The sequence below is a fragment of the Emys orbicularis genome, chromosome 10 (assembly GCF_028017835.1).
Source record: "Emys orbicularis isolate rEmyOrb1 chromosome 10, rEmyOrb1.hap1, whole genome shotgun sequence".
Taxonomy (NCBI): domain Eukaryota; kingdom Metazoa; phylum Chordata; order Testudines; family Emydidae; genus Emys; species Emys orbicularis.
In genome coordinates, this window is record NC_088692.1 from 58,577,501 (window position 1) to 58,593,166 (window position 15,666).

The window sequence follows — 15,666 nt, forward strand, 5'->3', positions numbered from 1 at the left end:
TATGGCGATTTACTTTCCTTTGAGATCCATTCCACGGTGCAATTAGGAACGTATTGGTGCTAGCACATATGAATATTCAGGAGGGTGTCAATTAATTAGCAGACAGAGGAATCTCATTATGATGCTCAAACCCCTTTTAGTGCTAAGCAGAATTAAAGGGGCATTTGCCAATGTGCTGGATTAGTGAATATTTTATTGTGTACTCATTTAACTTCATTATCATAGCACTTACACTACTCTCTGATTTTATTAATTAAATTGCTCATTAATTTGTCCAGAAAGAGGGATAAAAGTTTTATGACACCGCAGCACTTGTGTAGACACCTTGAAAAGCAAACTTCTGCACTGCCCTGCTACCCTGTAGGAAAGTAATTTACCACGGTTAGGGAGGAATTTATCAACACAGTACTTGAGTCTACTTACCTAGCGCTATGTTTCATAAATACTCCTTTGCACATGAGAAAAGGAGTTCACTTCCTGGGAAGTGTATTACATTTGCACGCTACTTTGCAGCTATGCAGTAGATACATGTATGTTTTCTGTAACCGAAGAGGTAGAGTACAATATAGCAGTTAGTGTTGCTACACCAATAAAAAGGCATTACTGTGAATTTGAAGTATTGGCTACAGTTTCTTCTTTTTATAACACCGTAGGCAGCTAGCCCCCCTCCCCCCCATCCGATTAACCCGTTAATCTCTGTACAAATTGGACCAAGAGAAATTCTATCTTGTTTTACAAAGTTTCTGGACAAAATAAAACCAGATGTTTCTGGAGGACGTGGAGACCAAATTTTATTTATTTTTATTTAAAGACAAGACAAGGGGACTCTTGATCTGGCGGTTTAACTAGTGGAATACAGCGTTTTATCAAGTTGTATCATATAAAATAAAAAAAACTATTGCTGATCAAAAGATACAGACACCAATCTCAGGTTTGCAAGATTGCACTCATACTTTAATTAGGCAACACTTTAACGCTCGTAATTTTGCCAAGATCATTGTATTAAGAGCAGCTATTTTTTAAATGTCCGTGGGATATTGTGCTTTGCAAAAAACAAACAAAAATCCCTTAGAAATGTTTAATATTAAATATTCATCGGATTTAAATTAAATAGCCGGATCATCCGACAGACATAGATGCACAGAAAGCTATAGATAATCAGCCCCTATGCATCTTCACACAAGAGGGAACGACCCAGTGTCATTAGACACTCCAGAGAGGAAAGGGAAACCAGTGGAGATATGTTTAAAAAGTCACCTTCATTTCAACATCCAGCGCGGAATTTGCCCAAAAAGGTTAGAAAGACAAATATTAAAACTGCCTTCACAAAGGGAGCTGCTAAATAGATCCTAAATTAATATGCATGTAAAATTAATTAGCTGTATTTCGTGACATCAAAATAAGTACCTGGGAAACAAGAACACCTTCTGGGCATTTGGAACCATATGCTGGAATTATGGTTAATTGACTAATTACATAAATTAGGCATTAATTTTACAACACATCAAGTATAAAAGATATCTCAATTAATTGTGCATAAATTACAAGGTTAAAGGGGGAGGCGTTGACAATAGAAAATGTCTCACCTCTGGCCCTTTGAAAGATTGAGCAGGACTAATCTGATGCCCTTTTGGTGACCACTTGTATCTCAAGGGGGAAGTACCCAGGAGTAGCCAAGTAAAACTGGCTAGCGATGCTGTGGGTGCCCAGATTTTGCTATTGACTCCAGGCAATCATTAATGCGAGAAGAAAAAAAGAGCTAGTTCATTAAAATCAATTACACATCTTAAGATTGATTAGCTTTTGTCAGAAAAAACATCTCTGTAAACCTGCCCCTGATTTTTTTTTTAATGCCAGGAATATCTGCACCTGCTTGTACAGACTACTCACATATCTGCCTCCCAAATGAGCAGTGTTTTTTTCTTATTATTATTTTGCAGTATTTCATGTATATGCTTTTGGGAAAGAGGAGCTTTGGAGATTAGTCAACCACATATATTTCCCCCCCCCACACACACACCCGCCGTGCACACACACTGCCTCTGTTTCCAAGTCACAGATAAAACAATTGAAGTAATTGCTCTGTAATTGGAAACTCTTGAAATAAAATCGTAGTCTTCTTTGGGAAGGTGATCACGTGAGGCTTTTATTTACTTATTTTCAATTTAAAGATATTGAAAATTACAAAGAGAACAAACCTTCAATACAGCCCATATAGCTGCATAGTTCACAATAAAATATTTCATAATACAATCTATTGTGCTAATACAGTGTTGTGCTATTGGAATGAGAAGACCTTCATTTTCAATGCTCCATGTCATAGCTGCTGTTTTCTGGCTTGATCCCATTTTCTTCTTTTTTCCAAAGAAAAGACTTTTAAATCTTCCAAATAAATAAATAAATAAACCAAATTCACTAACCAACACATGGAGCTTGTTCGTGCTTTCCTGGGAGTTAGCAAAGTTTTGGCCTTTAGTTTCAGTGGCAGCAGGATAAAGTTTTAAGATTAAAAACTCAAACCATATTATTATTAATTGTTATTATTTATTATATTATTTAGCTTGTAATAGCACAGGGTAGTAACGTGCTAGAGACAGACCCAGTCCTCGACCTGAAGAGTTTACAATCTAAGACAATTTATGAAAATACAAATATTTTATTTTCTGGAAACCACAATACAACGTTTCCAATAGTAACAGAAGGACAGAGGTCAGTAATCTCTATGGAATGTCACCAGCTGATTGCTGTTTTGCTGGCTTATGGATATTTTGGAACATGCAAATATTTTACCTGGGGTGGGGGCATGTGTTTAAAATACAGGTAGAGTTTTGAGCTGTCTGGAATAATAATTTTTGTTTGAAAGGATAGATTGGGTGAATTCAAACCGGCAAAGAAGCTCTGAGGACTGAAACCCAGCTCATGAAAATAAGGAATGGAAAGCTTGTCCTAGTGCATTTGGAAGGGAATGGAATCTTATTGATATAGTTTGTGTGTGGGGTGGAGAGAGATGACCTGAATATCACAGCAGGAAGGAAGTAGTTAATACTACTCTTCCCCCTTTATTCAGGCAAACCTAGTGAAATCAATGGCAGGACTGCCTGAGTAAAGAGTGAGTAAGAAATAGTTATTAGGCCCCCTTGTTCGAACCTTTACAGGACACCTAAGCAAAGATGTCAGAATATTCCACCTTCATGAATAATTTCTAATGATTGAACACTTCAGAAAGAATGTCTTTTTCCTATCTCCCCCTTCCCCCGCCCCTAACCCCCATTGGGCCAGACTCCGTACCACAGCACCATCAAAACAAACAAAGCCTTCCTCTAAAGTTCACAAGATCCTTTCCCCTGTCTGTGGATAAATGCTGGAGACAAGGAGCCCTGGCTGCATTAGTTACAATATATCTTGACTGCTGATGGGATAGAAAACGGATGAAAACCTGCCACATGGCGATCTTTTTATTGAGACAAAATGTTCATTTTGATGTAGCTGTTTTGTGCAGTTGCCAGATGCTGAAAATACTTGAGGGAGATGTTGACAAGTGGATAATTGTCAGCAGAACTAAAACAGACACTTTGTTTACAGTTGAGCATGATTAATTGAGAGTAAATAAAACAGCAACCCTGTTCATAAACTCGCTCAGCATCTCAAGTTCAAAAGAGGCAACACTCTCTAGACAGGAACGAACTGAACTCCTCACCATTTCCAAGGAAAGGATCATACAACGGGGTCACTAACTTAGCAAGATAATTAAAACGCTCAGTGCAGGGCACAAGCCTCCAGCTTTAAAAGGCATGTGGCTTGCTGCTTGCTTCTCTCTTTCTGTCTCATCTGCTGTGTTTCTGGATTCTGGTTTACAGGGTTAGAGCACAAGGAGGAGAATTAGAAACGAATTTAGGATTAAAGGATTTGCAGTGAATGCTGGAAAGTGCCGAGCAATTTAGAGAAAATGAAAAACCACCAGTGACCTGAAATAATAATAGTAAAATAAGAGGTAACTCGGCAATAACCTCTCCCTTCAATGCAACTTTATGATGCTACAGGGATCACATCCAGTATAGTACTAATAAAGTATAGCACCTGATGATCAGTAAATATTGTATATTCTTGGCAGTTTTTAATGTAAACCAACATATATGTTTCTAGCAGTTCATACATATCCTGTGTACCAATATATATTTATGCAGAAATGCACAGAAGGTGGCATATATGACCTGAGTGAGTTTTAAGCTGTTTGTGCATCTTAGGCCAGGTGTTCTGGGGAGATGAAAGGCAGGGAAGTAGCAGTATTCTCCCAAGCTCTTAAAACCTCACAATATCTTCATTGTATCTTCACAATATTATAAACTCTTGCCTTTCTTGTGCTTTGATCAGCCGTGAAATAGTTTAAATGTCAAGATTGTTAATTATCATTATACTTCAGAGTTAACACAACATACTCATACCTGTAGTTTCAAGATATCTGCAGACATAAGAATCGCCAAACTAGATCAGACCAATGGTTCATCTAGCCTAATATCTTGTCTTCTGACAGTGGCCAGTGCCAGGCACTTCAGAGGGAATAACTAGAACAGGCAATCATCAAGTGATCCATCCCCTGTAGTCCATATCCAGCTTCTGGCAGTCATAAGCTAGGGACACCCAGAGCACGGAGATGGCTCCCACATAGATCTACATGTTGGTGCCCATCAACACCAAAATCTGTCCGAGAAGTTGGGAGACTTGGGCATGATCAGGGGCTGGTCACTTGGCTTCACCTTCAGACTGTGGTAATTGTGAACTGGGTTTGCCTTGTGTACCAGTTCTTGTCTCAGCCTGGCAAGTTCTTCCTTCTCCCGCTCTGCCTCCTGCTGTCTGGCCTCTTCTCGAAGCTTCTCTTTTAAAGTTTCCAGCTCAGCTAGTCGCTTTTTGAACTTTTGATGCTCGTTAGCTCTCTGTTGCCAGCTCAAAACTTTTGGGAACTGTTTTTGGCTTGCTATCCTCCTTTGGTACAAAAGGCTCAATGGCATTTGGATTAGCTTTGAAACATGCTGCCTCTTTCTGTCATTTCAGGTCTTCTTTGATCTGTTGCTGCCAATTCTGCAACATGGTAGCTCCCCATTCATCTGTCTGTAGGTTGTCCTCTATGGTCCACCCTCTATGATCCTTGGATTAAGCTCCTGAGCTTTGAATTTGTATTGTTGGAGCTTCTTTATTTCCTCTGCCTCCAACCCAGCTGCATTCTTGCAAGTTACACTGTTTTGTTTGAAGCAGTGGAGTTTTGGGCTGCATAAGCCTGGTCGTCAGTGGCTTTACTGGAATTGGACTTTCATCAGTCCTCCTGCTCCTCAATGGTAATGAGAGGGAGTGCATTTCTGGAAGTTTTCAATCTGCTGAGAAAGGGGAATGTGATGTCGTTTCTTCAAACTTCCTTTTGTTGCCACAGGAGAGATTGAAAAGTTTAGGGACTGTGGGCCTCTTCACCACTCGTGCCAGAGTTGAAGGGTATTTTCTCAGTGTTGCTATGAAATCCAGCTCCTTGTATTCATTCCCAGGTTGGCTTTAATCCTCTCATCTGTGAGAAATGGAAGTCAACTGGCTTTGTTACCTGACCAGTAGTTTTCTTCACAGGTTGTCCTGTGCCAGCAATAGCTGCTTTCAGGGACTCTTCATTCTTTTTGCGTCTCCTGCTGCAATTGCTTCATCTTTTCCAGCTCCCTATCCTCCATGCTCTTTAGCTTGCCAGAAAGATTCTTCTTTTTCAGCATTGTTGGCATGATAGGCATGGTCAGCTTGCCTTTGGGTCTGGCTGGGGAGAGTTCAGTGCTCTGGGAGTGATCTCTGTTCATCAATACTTCAGTAAATTTTTCTCTACTGCTAGAGCAAGCAGGACCCAAGCCCCAAGCAGGACTCTGATGATGTATATTTTCTGTTTTTTGGTGGGTGGATCATCTTCCTTTTTGGTGGAGGTGACCGTGTGATCTCTCTGCTTTGACTCTGGCCCGACATTTGCATTGCTGGGCATTCTTCTGTTGTGCCGACAGTCTTCTGGATACCCTACTTTGAGAAGCTCCTGAAGGAGCAGGAGCTGAAGCATCATTTGAGGGGACTCTCCAGGCTGCCAGAGAACCAACAATATTCCATGATCTCAACATTGCCTCCAACATTTCTCTCTCCTCCATCTCATGGTTTTCACCTTGTGGAAGATTAGCCTTTGAAAAGGCAGACTTGTGCTGCAAGATAATTGCCACATTCTCTGCAGGAAGGACATTTTCTGAACTGGCTTTCAGATCAAACCATGAATCTACACTCTGCATGTTATCGTCATTCAGAGTCCTGAAGTTGATGTCGGTCGATTCTGCACCATAGGAGTCGGAAGATGGTGGATGAGACATTTTCACTGCAGTCTTGAGCCCAGAAGTCTGTCACATGTAACACCACAAATCCAGTTTAGATTAATCCCACCACTGCCATCGACCTGAGCCTTATATAGTGGCATTATGATATGTTCTGTCTTATTGTCTATCCCTTTCCTAATGGTACCTAATATTGTTAACTTTTTTTGACTGCCACTGCTCGCGGAGTGGATGTTTTCAGAGAGCTATTCACAATGACTCCAAGATCTTTAATGAGTGGTAACAGCTAATTTAGACCCCATCATTCTAGTTGTATAGCTGAGGTTGTTTTCCAGTGTGCATTACTTTGCATTTATCAACATTGAATTTCATCTGCCATTTACTTGCCCAGTTACCCAATTTTGCAAGATCCCTTTGTAACTCTTCATAATCTCATTTGGACTTAACTATCTTGAGTAGTTTTATATCATCTGCAAATTTTGCCACCTTGTAGTTTACCACTTTTCCCCGATCATATATGAATATGTTGAACAGCACTGGTCCAGTACAGATCCCTGGTGGACACCACTGTTTATTTCTCTCCGTTCTGAAAACTGACCATTTATTTCTATCCTTTGTTTCCTATCTTTAACCAGTTATTGGTCCATGAGAGAACCTTCCCTCTTATCCCATGACAGCTTACTTTGCTTAAGAGCCTTTGGTGAGGCACCTTGTCAAAGGCTTTCTGAAAGACTTGGGTGGAAATCACAATGTTTCTTAACCTACAAAAAGTAAGCTTAATAACCATAATGGCTAGCAACTTAACTCTTTATTTTAAAGAGAAGTTTACTTTCTGGAGTAGATGATGGCCACCTGCCAGGGGGAAAAAAACAGCTGGCTTACAAAGCCACTGTGAGTTGGCCAAATGCAACTGCTGCCCACGGCCAAATCCTGCTTGCCTTTCTCATAGGGGGAGTGCTACTGAGGGTAGAGTGGCTATTCCTCTGAGTAAAATAAGCAAAAACTGTCTCCTTCAGTGGTGTTACAATGATCAAGACTGAAGATAAAGTGACTTTAAACAATGTAGAAGTTCAGTTTCCTACGGCTGCACTGGCAGTATGTTCATCCTATGGAAAGATAAAACAAATGGAAAGAGTTGTCATGTAATGGGGTTCACTCACCACTCTGGCACCTCCTGCTGGTTGTCATGGGAATTAGCTCTGTGTATTAGTGCGCCCTCTCCTGGTGGTGCCTCACTGCTGTCACTCCTGCTCCAGGACCCACATCTCTCCAAGGACTGCGGCGTTCTCTTCAGTGACACAGCCCTCTGTCTGGGCCAGACACTGCGCTCCCCCCTTCTAGGGGACCTGCAGTCCACTGTTCATCCACTTCCCTTAGTGCAGGGGTCTCAAACTCCCGGCCTGTGGGCCATCTATGGCCCGCAAGCCTCCCCAATGTGGCCTGCGGGGCTCCAGCAGTTTTGGGGCTGGGTCTCTCCCTTGGCCCCACCTGCTGCCCCTGGGCGCTCCCCCCCTCAGGGGCCCTGGCAGTTCAGCGGAGCTGAGCGGTGTCTGCCTGCTCACTCCAGGGGCTGCCAACCCCTCCCTGTGGCCCAGGAGCGGGGCTGTGCCTCCGTGTGCTGCCCCCACCCTGAGCACCCCTGTGGCCAATGGGACGCTGTGGGGGCAGTGCCTGGGGGCAGAAGCGCGCGGAGGCCTCCCGGCTCACCCTGCCTTGGAGCTCCAGGTAAGCGCCGCACCCCTGACCCCCTCCCAGAGCCTGCTCCCCCACCCCCTCCCCACATACCCTCTCCTGCCCCAAACTCCCTCCCGGAGCCTGCACCCCTTCCCCTTTCCACACCCCTTCCCACTCCCAAACTCCCTCCCAGAGCCTGCACCCCATCCCCACACCCCTCCAGCCCCCAAACTCCCTCCCGGTCCCCACACCCCCTCCCACCCCCAAACTCCCTCCCAGAGCCTTCACCCCATCCCCACACTCCCCAGCCCCCAAACTCCATCCCAGAGCCTTCACCCCTCCCCACACATCCCCTAGCCCCCAAACTCCCTCCCAGAGCCTGCACCCCCTTCCCACACACCCCCTCCCACTCCCAAACTCCCTCTGAGAGCCTGCACCCCCTCCCCACACATCCCCTAGCCCCCAAACTCCCTCCCAGAGCCTGCACCCCCTTCCCACACACCCCCTCCCACCCCCAAACTCCCTCTGAGAGCCTGCACCCCCTCCTCACACATCCCCTAGCCCCCAAAATCCATCCCAGAGCCTGCACCCCAGACCTCCTCCCCCACCCAAACTCCCTCCCAGAGCCCAACCTTCTGCACTCAAACTCCCTCTCAGAGCCTTAGGCAGGTGGGGGGCAGAGTTTTTTGGGGGTGGGTTCTGGGCGGCATGAGTGACATTGGCCCGCTGGGAGGATTTGAGGACTGGCACTGGCCCTAGGGTAAATTGAGTTTGGGACCCCTGCCTTAGTGGCTACTGCAGCTAATTGTCTGGCCACTTCCTTATGGCCCTCACATCCTCTTTGCCCTTGCCTCAGGGCCTCAGCCTGCAAACCCCACCCCCCAGTCTCTACTAGCAGCACTGCTCTGTCCAGGGTGCTGGCAGTTCTCTCAGCCCTCCAGAGACACAGTCCTACCTCCCTAGGCTCCCAGCAGAAAACTGCCTTCCTCTGCCCTGCAGCTCCCTTTTTATATGGGCCTGCTTGGCTGCTCCCTTCAGCCCTTCTCTGATTGGCTGCTTTTAACCCCTTTTCTGCCAGTGAGGGGCAGCCGCCCCATCCCAGGGCATTTACTGAGCATTTTTGAGTATGTCATTGACTGAGTATTAGGTGGGTGAGGTAATATCTTTTATTGGACTAACTTCTGTTGGTGAGAGAGACAAGCTTTCGACCTAAAGAAGAGCTCTGTGTAAGCTCAAAAGCAGAAACAGACACTATAAAAGAAAGAGAGGGAGACTAAACTGGAGTTTCTTAGTAGTTTCCATGGTGAGATTTTCCCCCCTCCCATCAATGATGTTTATACAACAGACAAGAAATTCTCTCTTTCACCCTAGGATGGTCAAACACAACCTTATTGGCCAGAGAGTGTCTTGTGACTACTATAGTTTTACACTACTACCCTCCTAACTGGTGAATAATTTGTCGTCATAAACTACTAACAGGCTAGCTATCAGTGAAATTATCCTGTCACAGCCAATTGGATTGTGCTTTGCTCTTTTGCCTTCCCCCCCAGATAAAAAACCATGATGACTTCTTTACTCCCTCCCTGATTCCTTCCCCTTCATTTCCCTTCCTCCACATTCATTTTTCACTCATATTTTTTGCCCTTCCCCATTTGTAATTTGCCTTCACTGCCTCCTCTAAAGCATACTTTAGTGTACGCTGCAGCACTTGTTTGTCTGCACAACTCAGAAGTGCCCCAGGATGCTCTCCAAAGTCTCCAGTACTTCAAAGGAGGTAATGTGGGCTCATAGCAACCAGAACACAGGATCCTGGGGTGCTTTAAGCCCCAAAGGTGCCCGCTGGCCTGGATGCAAAAGGAAAAGATCCTTTCAAGGATCAGATCTGGCCTTTTCTTCTGAATCAGAGTGGTGGGCTTTTGGGGGTCAAAGCAGCATCCCATGATCCTCAGTGTAGGTTTGTAGCTCTTTATAGAAGTCACAGCAGCCGTGTGGAGAACCTTTGAATAAGTCAGAGCCTCAAAGGAGCTAAGGATCTTTCCTACAGACATAGAGAAAATAAAGCGTTATATATATCCCATTGCGGGTAACATTTTCAACCCCCTGGGCTATAGTTGTCAACCACATGCCTCAATTCCAGTATATTATTTTTCCATTAACTCAACTCAACACAGCTGATTAACTTGGATTCTCAGAGCAAGTGGTTTGGTTATCCCTTGCGTCTTTACACTGATGTCCAGGGAAGGACTGATATGCAAAAAGACCTTGACATAATGTTCAAGTCCCTTCAACCTATATAAATGGTCCGGTCTTAATTAGCCATTGATCTTGACCCAGATGCATACACAAAACAGAGAGCAGATGTTTGAAAAGCACCCACAGGCAGATCCGCAACTGATGTGAATTGTCATAGCTCTTTTGAAGTCAATGGAGCTACCACAGCAGAGGATCAGCCCCACAAAATATACTATCCACTAATTAAGTTTTAGACTAGGGTAGAGTAACTTGTGTCTCTTTCAGCTCCTTTATCTCCCAAGGAAGTGGAAGTCCTACGTCAAAGACCTTACACTTCTATCTGATTTGTTGTTACTTCTGCCAATGCTTTCAGAAGTATCAGGAAGGGAAGTAACAAGTAAAAGCAATGGGAGCACACCCAGTGGATTGAGTGTGCATTCCCTCTTGGGAGTTCTTATACGTCCACCCTGTTCAGCTCTCTGATTGGTCCTGGGGCATCTGGCTGCTGCCAAGGTGTTGTCCTTCTGGAAAGAGAGAGGTCAGTCAGCTGCAGTAGCCTGAACTAATCAGCTGTGATGACCTGGTTGGATGGTGTGAGCTGGGTATTTGTGTAACTGACCCGTGGAAGTATCTCTGGCCAAGAAACTGCTTCTGGGAAGGGAGAGCACAACTGAAGAAACTCATAGAAACACTGTAGGTAGCATTTGGAGAGGTCCTCAGCAGGGCATGAGTCCAATGGCACTGAGGCAGTTTATCTTGAGTTCAATTGTTGCTTCATTGTCTTGAAATGTCTTGATCTGGAGTCAAGCCTGAGAGAATGGTGCTTATTTCATGCTGCTGAACAAGATTAAATTGGCTGGAGTTGGCAGGTGACAGCCATCCTTTGAAGGCAAACACTGAGGTAAGAAGGTAACTGGTTGGGACAGAAGAAGATGACTCAAATGTTTTGGCCTCAAGGAGAACCCCTAATAAAATTCTGTTTTGTGACATTTCCAGGCCAGAAAGGTTTATATAATCTGCTGTATTTTTGATTGTTTATCTGATCCTTTTGAGGTCAAACCATTATTATTTATAAAGCACATTCACAATTATAATAATGCATTATCTACTTTCACATAAGCACAGTGTCTAATTAAATATGTACATATCCATAATATAGCTGCTCTCACTGTTTGGTGGTATTAATCTTAGTGCGTTCCCATTGCTTGGATTTTAGCATACTGGCTTATTACACATTAGATGTAGATAATTCCTTGTGCAGTTAGAAGGGCCTTCCTGCTCACCTCCCCAACAGCTTCTCTAAATGAAAATATCACGAGAAATTGCCCAGCTTTACTTCTGCACTGTACACACATAAGATACATATATATTTGTAAAGTAGAACTTTGTTTAGTTATCATAAATCACATGGCCCTAATATGTTACAATTCACTAACACGTAAAACATGTAGACTGGATTAATAGAATGTACCAAAAATGCTGACGAAATACTTGATAATGGAAGATGCATAAAATTGCTGTGTACATAGAGTGCATAATGCAGCCAACTCAATTTATTCCTTGCTATTCATAGGAGAGTACATTTTCACTTTTTAATTGCACAGATGACAAGACCTTTTAATTAAGGTGGCATCTATGGTATTCATATACTGCAAAATCCACAAATGAGTAAAACTTAATAGCATCATAAAAACTATGGTTAAGGCCTTTACCAACACCACCATTGCAGCAAAGGTCTTTAAATTGGCCACATGTCAGAAATGCACATAAACCTGCATAAAGAGGTAACAAAATTACTGTCTCTGGAAAGCAGTAACTGATTGGCCCCCTCTCTACAGAAATAAAGTGTGTGTGTTTTCATGGCTGTGTGTAGGAAATTGGCCTTCTCTTTTTTGTCTTCAGGGGTCTCTTCCTCCTCTTTGTGCCAAATTTCTGCACCCTGCCTAGAGAGCCAGCAAAAGGCCTATGCACCATGCAGTGCCTCATGGGCTTAAATGGGACTTGAGTGGTACACAAATTCTCTGCACAGGTAAATGTGCAAAGGTAAGCAGAGGCCTTCAATGAATCAGACAAGGTTGTAGGCATTATAGAAACAGCATGAGAGGCAGGAAACCTAATTTCTGTTTCCAGCTCTGCCGCTGACCTGCTGTGTAACCGTCACCCAGTGATTCACATGTCTGTTTCCCTTCCCACCTGTCTGGTCTATTTAGACTGCAAGCAATTTGGGTCTCGGACTCTCTACAGCTCCTAGCATAATGTGGCCATCAGATCTCAGATGGAGATTTCAGGCATAATAACAACAATGCTGGAGTAATATATATTTCCCCCTAACTAGGGCCCTGAATTTGTTAGGAAAAATAAGCAGTTAGTGTAAGGGTAGGGATTTCCTGGTCCTGTCTTTCCTATGCCTCAATGTGACTGTAGTTCCAGAAGTCTTCTTTATGAGGTTGCATCCTGTTGCTAAGGGGACATTTAAGTCAGTGGGGCATTCTCAGTCTTGCCCAGCTAACCTTGGTGTAAATACAAACTGTTCTTGATAGATCTTTTACATGTGCTATTTTCTAAAACGTGGAATATTAGTCAGTTTATACTCAAGGGACAGACTCTTTTCAGGCAGAGCTTTTTGTTTTTTCATCACATTTAGTCCATGGAAAATGCACCTCTGTGTATATAACAGTTACTGCAGGGGGGTTTTGCAGGCATTTCTTTTCCCCCAGAATTAGATATTTAACAGTTTGTTTTTAATTGTAATGCCATGATGCACAGAGTTCCTCCAGCAGTTCTTGTTATCAATTAAAAAATAAACCAGATTGTATAATTCAACATTTCCTTTGGGATTAGTTTAAAAAGCGACATGAATTTTTACCTTAATGCTAAAAATATCACATTGTTTACCAGATGAGTACTTCAATAATTTAAATAAGCTATTCCAAAGAGAGACCTTGTTAGAGTGAAAAGTGCTTTTCTGTGAGATCCGTTTGCAAGAGAGAAAGGGAGTGAGTCAGAGAGGGAGAAGGAGGGGACCTTGGGATGTATTAACATTTAGCAAGACTAAAATGAATTGTGTTAATCATGTCTGGTTTGATATTAGTGAATTATGCTAATCAAATTTATTTTCTCCGTTGGCAAGGTTTAAAATAACACTGATTCTTTCATTTGCAGTTACTGCATTTCTTAAAAGTAACATTTTAGATGGGATCACTCAGGGTTATGCCACAGAGAACCTTTTAAAAACATTACAGTCAGACATATTGGGCCAGAACCTCAGCCCTGTCTAGGAGTTCCCTTTGCATTACTAGTGCAGGAGAATCCTGGCAGCCGTATGCCAACTCCTCCTGCTCTGCCCTGTATTCCAACCTAGCGTATGAGGAATTCTGGGTGAGGCTGAAGCATAATCTACTCCTGATATCTTGGCTGGAAGGGTGGCCTCTTTGGGCCAGTTATCTATTGGCACAAGTTAGTACAGTCCTGAGAATACAAGGGACAGAAAGGTGGTGGAACCCCATCTAAGACCTCCCTCCCCAGGTGCACTGAGCCCTGTTCTGATGCACCTGGGATCCATCCTATTTGAATTTGGAAAAGGAACATGCAGTAGATCTTTTCTTGTTGTTGTTCAGATAACTACTTCTGAATACAGACAAGATACTGACCTACCAGAGGGCTAAATTATGACAGGGGTCGCACGCTGATTGTCATCAGAAAATCTGCATCCAGCAGTAGGAACGCAGGGTAGAATTTGGTCACATTTATTCTAGCCAAAATTTCATGGAATTACCACCATTTACAGGTCCTTGGAGAGGCATGACCCATGTGTTTATACATAACTGTCATGCAAGTTGCCCTTACCCACACCCCTCCCCACCCATGCAGATTACCTGTACTCTTAACTGAAATAATCCACGCTGGATATGGGAATGTATGGATGGAAACACATGAATAGTTTCTTCATCAAATGTGAGTGCCCACTTTAGACTCAAATCATGAAAATATTTAAGCACAGGCTTAATCCATCCTTCTTTCTGACAGCCCTTAAGCATGTGCTTAAATTCCATTGGGACTTAAGTACATGATTAAGTTTTGTCCTGACCAGCACTGAATGGTTTCTGTGCATTCTGCATTGTTCCAGAATGTAGCTCATCTATAATAAATATATTAAAAAACAGAGAAATCAAATGGGCATGTTTTGTTATTTGGTAGCATTGCCATGCATGTTTGTTACATTTTTAATTAATATTTTTATCACACATTAAAGTAAGAGATACATAAATCCAATTTACTCTTATTAATTATTTGCTTCTTTGTATTGTGGTAGCACCAAAAGGTCCCATCCATTGTGCTAGCCGCTGCACAACTTCAATAAACAAGAGGTACATAGAAATACATCTCCTACATAATAATGTTGTAAGAAAACAACAGTTTCTCTATACATAGAACTATCCAGTGGCAATAGTTGTTATAACAAAGTTAAGGAATGGAAGTTACCATGGGCAGAAGCACCTGACAATGCCATGCTCAAAAGCACAAATATAAAGGAAGAGAAAAGAAAGGAAAGAAAACAATTAACAATAAACAAAACCAAAAGAAGAAAAATCACTCTCTGTATTCATCCCCAGCTCACATGCAGATGTTATATTCCTGCACAAGTGTCAAAACTGGTGGGCAATCAGAATGGTCATAACTACCAGAAATAATGAGTCTTTATGTACGGGAGTGGTTCATTCAAGTTGAGACCAACACACAGTGATTCAAGCTGTCTTTGGAATGAGAGAAAGACATTGCTGGTTTCTAAACCTCATCAGAGATCTCATTCTGCATTTCTTAAGCAACGAAACCTCTTAAGTTCCCAGGAAAGCACTTAAGCATGTGCATAACTTTAAGCATATGAGTTAGTGGGATTAGGATTATGTATGTTCTTATGTTTTTCTAGAGGTGGAGTCCAAAGAGGGAGTTTTGAGTATTAAAAAAAAAAAAAGAGGATTAGGCCCTAAAGTTCAAATTCTGCAAATATGTCTTAGTATGGAGATTTGTTCTTTAGTAGATGATTTGGAATTTTCCTTCCAAGGCAAGTTGTTAACATAGGCACTGTTAACATTATGTCCATTAATTTTTGATGTACCTATGTATTTTAATGCCTAAAGCAAGAGACCTACAGATCAGTATTACTGGGACATTGATTGACTCTCAAAATAGCTTGAGTGATTTTCTTATTTTTTCTTAAATCCCATTTTGTTTCTATGAAAGGGTATGTTGGCAACCTAAGATCATGTTGGGACAAATTCTGGAACTATGTGAAATGATCCTCAGGGACGAAGGGGGTAGGGTGGAGTCATTGCCTGGTCAGGGGATTAATGTCCATAAACATGGACCATGCCCTTGAGCTCTCGTTTCTGCTCCAGAACCCTTCTTCTTGGCATCTTTTGTGGATGGG

The 15,666-nt window shown here is 42.7% G+C and overlaps 1 pseudogene; it reads right to left on the reverse strand.

Moving 5' to 3' along the window:
- Positions 1-5,120: 5,120 nt before the first annotated feature.
- LOC135885074 (targeting protein for Xklp2-like) lies at positions 5,121-6,371 on the reverse strand (annotated as a pseudogene).
- Between the last annotated feature and the right edge of the window lie 9,295 nt (positions 6,372-15,666).